The sequence below is a fragment of the Lactuca serriola genome, chromosome 9 (assembly GCF_051521515.1).
Source record: "Lactuca serriola cultivar US96UC23 chromosome 9, Lser_US96UC23_V15, whole genome shotgun sequence".
NCBI classification, from domain to species: domain Eukaryota; kingdom Viridiplantae; phylum Streptophyta; class Magnoliopsida; order Asterales; family Asteraceae; genus Lactuca; species Lactuca serriola.
In genome coordinates this window covers 2,837,322-2,845,016 of record NC_136416.1, presented here as the reverse complement: position 1 = coordinate 2,845,016, position 7,695 = coordinate 2,837,322, and the positions used below count along the sequence as shown (strand labels likewise).

Here is a 7,695-nt window from a genome sequence, read left to right as displayed (position 1 = left end):
TTTGTGTTGCTTGGTGCTCGGCAGGAGGAGTCTGATGGTCTTCGGAGTTGATGAGTCTGAACTGAAGAAGAAGAAGAATGAAGCAAGAAGTTGTGTCAATTCTCGGTGGTGGCTAATCGATCGTAAAATGGAGGGGACTGTCCCTTGGGTTCGACGAACCGAAGCAACAAAAGGGACGAACCAGTAGCAGCGATCCGTAATAGTGGAGGAGGCTCGGTGGTTTTTCTTGAATATCCCAGGTCGTTCCTTATTCTTCTTCTATTTTCATTTTATTGTTCTTGATTGAAGCTGAGAAGAATAAAATCGAATTTCTAAGATTCTTAAATTGGATGTTTGGACCTTCAAAGTAAATTGTAGCTGAACAACGATATACAGACGCCTGACGTTTGATCACCTCTTGTGCTCTTTCTGCAAGTACATAGAAGCTCTTTTTGCTAACAGATCTATAAGTACCAGCAATGGAGACTGAATCTGGAATTGCATTAAGCCTAGTTCCAACATCCAACATTGTTATAGTAACAACCTGCAAAATAACTTTCAATAAAAACTGTTCAAGGGTATATATCATGGATCAGGGTTTGTGTTTTAAATCCAGTTTATTACAGGCATATCTAAGGGATCAGCCTCTCGAGATACAATATATTGTAAGCTAATTACTGTAGCTGAAACAACCAAAATTGGATCAATTACGGAATCTTAAGGAATGGCGGCATAACCTCCTTTGGCATGGATCACCGCCCTGAAAAAGCCACACCCCGCCAAGAAGTCGCCGGATCTAGATGCAACGACACTAGAATCCGAGGAGAGGACTAAATGTAGACCGAAAATGGCCTCCACTTTTTCAAGAGCACCTTCTTTGATCATTTGTTTTTCCCCTTCGCCTTGTTCCTCAGTCGGTTGAAATATCAATACCATAGTGCCCTAATTAATTAATTAATCAAAAGTTAATTATTTTGAGGTGATCAATCGAACCCCAATTGATATTTATGATCAGTTTACTGTTGGATTAGTGTCTAAGTCCATAATATTTTAGTATGTACTTGACCCGATGGTGCATGGTCCTTTTGGGTTGCCTTCACCAAAGCAACTTGATAGGATGAATTACGGAGAGAAATGATTAATTATGATTTATTAATATATTATGAGAATAATATATTAAAGGAGAAATCATATTGTTTAATTAATATTAGTCAAGAATTAATTGATAATTAATTTTGTGGCTAAAAGAGATTAATTGAACTTAAGGGACTAGAACTGTAATTATAAGATAATTGCAATTGGGCTATGGATTACTTAATAATATATAAGTTGGACGAATTCTATGGGGAAGCCCATTGGAAATCGTCCAAGGGATATGCTAAAGCAATCCATGGGCTGCTTAGGGCTTAAGCAGTCAGATTAGGGTTTCCTAGTTGAAAACCCTAATAGCCTACATGTATATATAGCACCCTTAAGCCCCAAAAACGTGGCTAACAGATCCTCTAGGGTTTTGGACATTTTTGGGCAGCCTCCTCTCTCCTTATTCTTCATCCTTTTGCTCTTGGTGTTTGTGAACCATTAGAGGAGTGACAATTGTGACTCTAAGCTTTCTAAAGTCATTACAATGTGGATTTGAGATTGTTATTGCTACATAACAATCAAAGGTAATTCTCTAAACCCTAATTTCAGTTTATAATATGTTAGATCTAAGATTGTAAGTCTTGGATACATTGCATGTACAATAGAGAAACCTAGATCCAAGCATTAAGGTTTGCATGAGCACATAGGATGTTCTTATTGCTAAAACCCATCAGTGGTATCAGAGACTTGATTGGTTTCTATTGTATGTGATGCTATGTTGAATTATTTACTGAAAACGATTTTTTTGGCATCTGCCCGACCTGACTCGGCGAGTCAGTGGATGAACTCGGCGAGTCTGTCTGACTTGGCGAGTCTGTCTGACTCGGCGAGTCCAAGGGTCAGACAGAGTGAATATCGGGATTTCTTGCTGTTTTGCTGAAGGATTAATACCAAAAATGTATTTTTATGATAAAATCCGATTTTTATTATATTTGGATGATTATCCTTCATAAAACAAAAGATAATTTCAAATCTTTTGAATAATAGTTTCCTTATATGATAAATATGGATTATTTAAATTATTTGGTAATTATCTTATAGGATTAGGTCAAATATAGATAATGACAAAATTAATTGTTTGATTTCTATTATTTGTTATTTGATCCTTGTGTTGTGAAAAAGTTTAAATTGTGTCCATCTAAGTTTTATGGTTTAAATTTGAACTTAAAGGTTTTGTTTTGAAATTTAAATAGTTAAAACCCTAATGTTTTGAAATGTTTCAAAACTTGCCCTCAAGTTTTTGAATTTAAAAGTTGATTAAAAGTTAATTTAGAAATGTTAAATTCTAAAACCCTAGTATAGTTTTTGAAAAGTTCAAATCACACCCTTATGGTTTTATTAATTAATTAAAGTGTGTAATTAAAAGAGGTTTAATAAATCCATAAAGTTTTAGTTCACAATTTAATTGAATTAAAAGTATAATTATTAAATTTGACCACCTAATATTTTAAAAGTGTAAAATACACCCTATACTATATATAACATTAAAAGTCTAACATTATATATATGTATGAGTAAAAGTCAGTCTTACCGTTAGTAGGCCTCATTCACAAAGCTGTTCTATAAGGGATGTTTAAAGAAAGTGCCTATAAAATGGCGATTGAATTGGTATCCACTCTTACCCACCGCACTCTTGACTAGTGGAGGGTCGTTAGCCGAACGGGTAGGATAGGACAGAAACCTTCCATTATAAGTATAATGAAGTACAAAAGTAACTAAATGCTTTTACAAAATTCCCAATCTTAGTTACTTTGGGCAAAAGTGAATTGATGCAATTCCATGAAATTACACTTTGTACCCTTGCGAAGACATTAGTGGAGCGTGTGTGGTTAACCGGCACACTAAATGGTTCTAAGCAAAGGTAGCAAAGGGTGACTCAATGTTTGTCATAGTTCGGTGGAGCGTGTGTGGTTAACCGGCACATCGAATAGGCGACTGTAACATGTGGGGGCACCATGTAAGTTTTCATGGTTATTCACACCCGCTTTGTGATCCTCGGTATCCCAGTCACAAACTAGAGGGGCATATCGAGATTTAAACATGCCATTGAAATGTTTAATGAATCTCAAAAGATCTAGGAATTTTCAATAGATTTAAAACTTAAATTTCTTTTGCGTTTTTCATGGTGGAAATTGGTAAATCGTCATTTACCTACCTTCAAATATTCTGCAACTAGATTACGGCATCCCTTTTCTAGGTTGTGGTGTATTGTGTTGGATCCTAGCCTCGATGTTTCATTTGGGTGTCACATCGAGGATTCTAATCAACTAACTTGAATTTGTTTTCTCCCGTTTTGTAGATGTCAAAGTATGACAACTATGGTATTCCTAAATCCCGTGGAACAAGCTTTCCACATGAAGATGATATTCCACGATTCGATCGAGGAACAAGAGATCATGCTTCACTTCCTCCACCTCCTCCAATTATTCTCCCTAACCCACAAGTTCGAAGGCTTGAAAAGTTCAAGCTCACTCAAGCCCTTTTGGCAAGTAAACATGAAGAAGGAAAGTCGGTGTGTGCACACATCCTAGAGATGAAGTCACACATTAATAGGTTAAGAATGTTGGGATCCGTTGTCTATGAGGAGCCGGCTGTTGACTGGGTTCTTCAGTCACTTCCTAACTCGTATAGTAAGTTCGTAAGAGAGTACTATATGATGAACCATGATGTGACCCTTATAGATCTCACCTACATGCTTATTGCTGCTGAATCAGCGATGGTTTGGCGCACTGGAAAAGCAAAACTGATTGGTGAATCTACCTTCGAGACCTCTATGGATATAGGCAATGGCAACGAAAGGCATGCCATGACCAAAAAGTTTGATCATAAGAGAAAGGCAAAGTCTGAAGTAGTTCCATGTGCTGTTCCAAAATAGTCAATTTGCTTTTATTGCCAAGAGAAGGGACATTGGAGACGAAGCTACCTTATTTACCTAAGAGATCTAAGAGATGGGAGAGTCAAAACGTATGTTTCTACTTTAGGTAAAATCTATTAACTAACTCTTTTAAGTTCCTATTCTAGATTCTTAATACATGATGTGATAAGATTACAATTGATGTTTTATAGGATCAAAGAAAATGAGAGGAAGCTTAAGGGAAGAAGTGAGCGGAATCTAATCGTGAAGAAATGGATTTCGATCGCATGGCTTGAAGATTGGATTCTTGAGCTACTACTTAGAGTTAGAAAAGATTGCTAAGAAATATGTATTAACATAGTTTTTCGATGAATTGCATTGTAAGGACAAATTTTTCCGCAATAAAATAAAATTTTGTTTTTATATTATTTATTTATCCTTACAATGGCATGCATGAAAAATTGATGTTTGAAGATTTCTATTATTAGCAATAATGGATTTGATTATTAATTATGTTATTCGGGGAAAGGTAAAGATTTTACCAAATAAGGAAAGTTTCTCATCGCCCAAGTTTCAATTGGATAGAAACTTGGAATCATACAACAAGTATTGCATGATGAATGAGAAGTTTTATATTTGGAAATTAGACTAATTCGTTGACAAAGTGTCAAGTGAAGGACTAAGAGATCAAGTACACAAGGTTGTGTGTTGATCAAGTCCACCACAAGAGTGACAAAGATATTCGTCATGATTTACTAAAGGTTTAGTGGATATGATTATACTTATAAGATTAAGTGTAATTCCGAGTTGATTTGAAAGAGTTTAAATCAATAGCAGAACGAATAAGAAGAATCAAGTAGGCAGAAAGATAAAAGTTTCTCTATTCTAAGAAGAAGGGAGAGTACCTTTTATTATGTTTTATGATAGGTCTTAATGATTAAGAACCATATCTCAATTGATCCTCTAAATGAGTCTTGGTGCAATTGTATGTCTGAGAAGAGGAATCAAGAATTGAAGAAATGGTTAAATCAAGAAGTCAATCATACTTCGTTCCAAAAACAAATCTTAGAGTTAAGATTGTGACATTGAGTGACAAGTCTTAAGAAGGATTATAACAATCATCAAATGTGGAAAATTGTGATGTCTTGGATAAGACAAAGACCAACTAGGACCAATTTTATGAAGTGTTCTGTCTTGATAAAAGCTACAGTAACTCTTGAATATTTGTTTGTCAAGAAATGTTTATTGACAAGAGAATCTTATATGTCAAGGAGTCAGTGGGAGTCTTAATCGTCTTGAAAGGGTTCAAAAACAAATCTAAATAAACCTTATCGAACATTACTAGCACACGACTTGAGGTTTACAACCTATTGTGTTGATATTATCTTGTTTATGTGTCGTTCCAGTTGAGTTAATTATGCATGTAAGTTCTATGAGTTCTCATTTGAACGCATAAAAGGCAAGCACCTTGATCAATGAAAAGTACATTGATAAGAAAGGGTGAGCTGCTTAACTACTTGGAAAACATGGTGAGCACTCGTGTTACCATAAGGCAAGAAATAAAGATTGAGAAGGTTCGGTCCATATGAGTTTGAATTTGTCGTAAACTTTGGTTTTGACAAATTCACATGGATAGGAACACATACACCATTAAAATCTAAGTGTAATAAGATTCCCTCCTTCATGAAAATGACTGTGAGGAAATGCTTTCACTAAGAGAGATTTTAAGAAGATAGTGATTGTGAAAATTGTATTCTCGAATTCGATTATGGTTACAGTATCCCTTTCCATGATTCGAATTGTGAGATTTGCCAATTAGTCTGAATTGTTTAGACACACATGTAAGCTATTTTATGAATACATGTCAAAGCTAGTGGGAGCATAAGTGTTATGCTTATATGACAATAATCATCATGATAGTGGGAGCATAAATGTTGTGCTTGTATGATTATTAAGGTAAGTATTACAAGTTAGCAATATTAATTATAGAAAACAAAAGTTATACCTTGCAAAGTCGTAAGGATTGAAAAGTTGTTTTGCTATAATTAAGGGAGAGAATATTATGCTTCATTTCAAATCTAAAGGCGTAGGTTGTGGAATGTTAATAAATTTAGTCAAGGATACATAGTGCATTCTTAAATTTCGATTATGATCATGGCATCCCTCTTCATAGTTCGAATTATGAGAACGTGACACATTAAATATTATGGCAGAAGATTGATAAAGTATCATATCTTTATGTAAGACATTATGCATCGTGTCCCATACGCTTCGGGTATAGGATCGATTTCAAGGGTTATAATATTTAACCATTCTAAAATTTTCCAAATGTATAGCGCATTTAGAGGGAAAAAGGACAAGAATCGGTTTTGACTAAGATAATTAAACAACTATCAAAGGACGATCCAAAGCTCGCTGAGGATTGGTCGCTTGTGAGTAGTTGGAAGTATGATATTGGATGGACCATATCGACATTATTATGAATAGATGAGATTCTATTAAGAATAAGTTGTCATATGGCAAATATGGAAATGTTTCCATATTAGGAGTTGGATATTGAGAGTCTATGTCTAGATTAGAAAATTTTATGCAAAAGGATGTTCAAAGGAATGTACTTTGAGTGAGAGACATCACGTGTATGGAGTTGTATTGTAACAATCTCAAATAGAGGACTTTGTAATTTCATTGGCAATAGTCATTGTGATTTTGTGCTATGACTTTACGAAAGAATCATTGCATAAAATGTTAGAATCTAGCATAAGTAATAAGAATTTGATATTCTTATACTTATGATAAGGATTGGGAGTTATGAAATGAGTATGACTGGAAATGTGTTCATTTGATATATTTCACAAAGCAAGGACCGTAGGTAAACATTGTGTGCATGCCGAGAGCATGGGACAAGTGTAGTAATAATTCAAGTAAGAAGTTGATTACCCGAAACAACAAATAATGAGTAATCAATATGGTGATAGATAAAAGGTATTTTATTTATACTCAAAAGTTTGGGGCCATATGAGATTAGTATTATTCTTGTGTTTCACTTTGCATGTTTTGACTTCCTAAATAATTTAATTGGTTCAGAACAGTCAAATTATTCGAATGGACCACAGTCGTTCATATGTTGGAAGTAGGTATGAATGAAGACTGTCGTGAATTGGTGTGTGGATTGTCTAAAGTGTATTAGACATAAGCAATTGTTTGCTACAACATTCATGAGTGCTTATGAATATGACTTGAGCATTGGATTAAACCCATGCTCACTTGGATCACTTCATGAATTGTATCACGAGTGATTGGTGAGACGATAACATCTTATATTCTTGAAACCGAGATGTGTGAGTTGTATCTTGCGAGTCGGTTACACATTGATAATATGTAAACGCACCAGTAACTTGGTGTTATAAAACATATTGTTGTGTGTAATTCGGTAAGTGAGTGCAAGCGAGCATTGAGTCAAAGTTTATCCGTTCCTTTTATCCAAAGTAGGATAAAAGCGATATCTTTGGGCCCTTCGATGATTTAGTGATGGAACCTAAGCGCTTGGCCTAGCCGGGACTAAATTGATGGTTCAATTGTAGTCTGTTGTCAGTCGTCATAAATCAGAAGTCGGGAAATAGTATAGAGGGAATGATTAAGTTCATGTCTCATATCTATACGATATCTAGAATGGAGGAATATATGATCCCTTATCTAAAGGACACGTGTATCTGATAAGATCA

General features: G+C 35.0%; 1 pseudogene; it reads right to left on the bottom strand.

Annotated features, from left to right (window-relative positions):
• Nucleotides 1–247: 247 nt before the first annotated feature.
• Nucleotides 248–915, bottom strand: LOC145073094 (IAA-amino acid hydrolase ILR1-like 6 pseudogene; annotated as a pseudogene).
• Nucleotides 916–7,695: the final 6,780 nt, after the last annotated feature.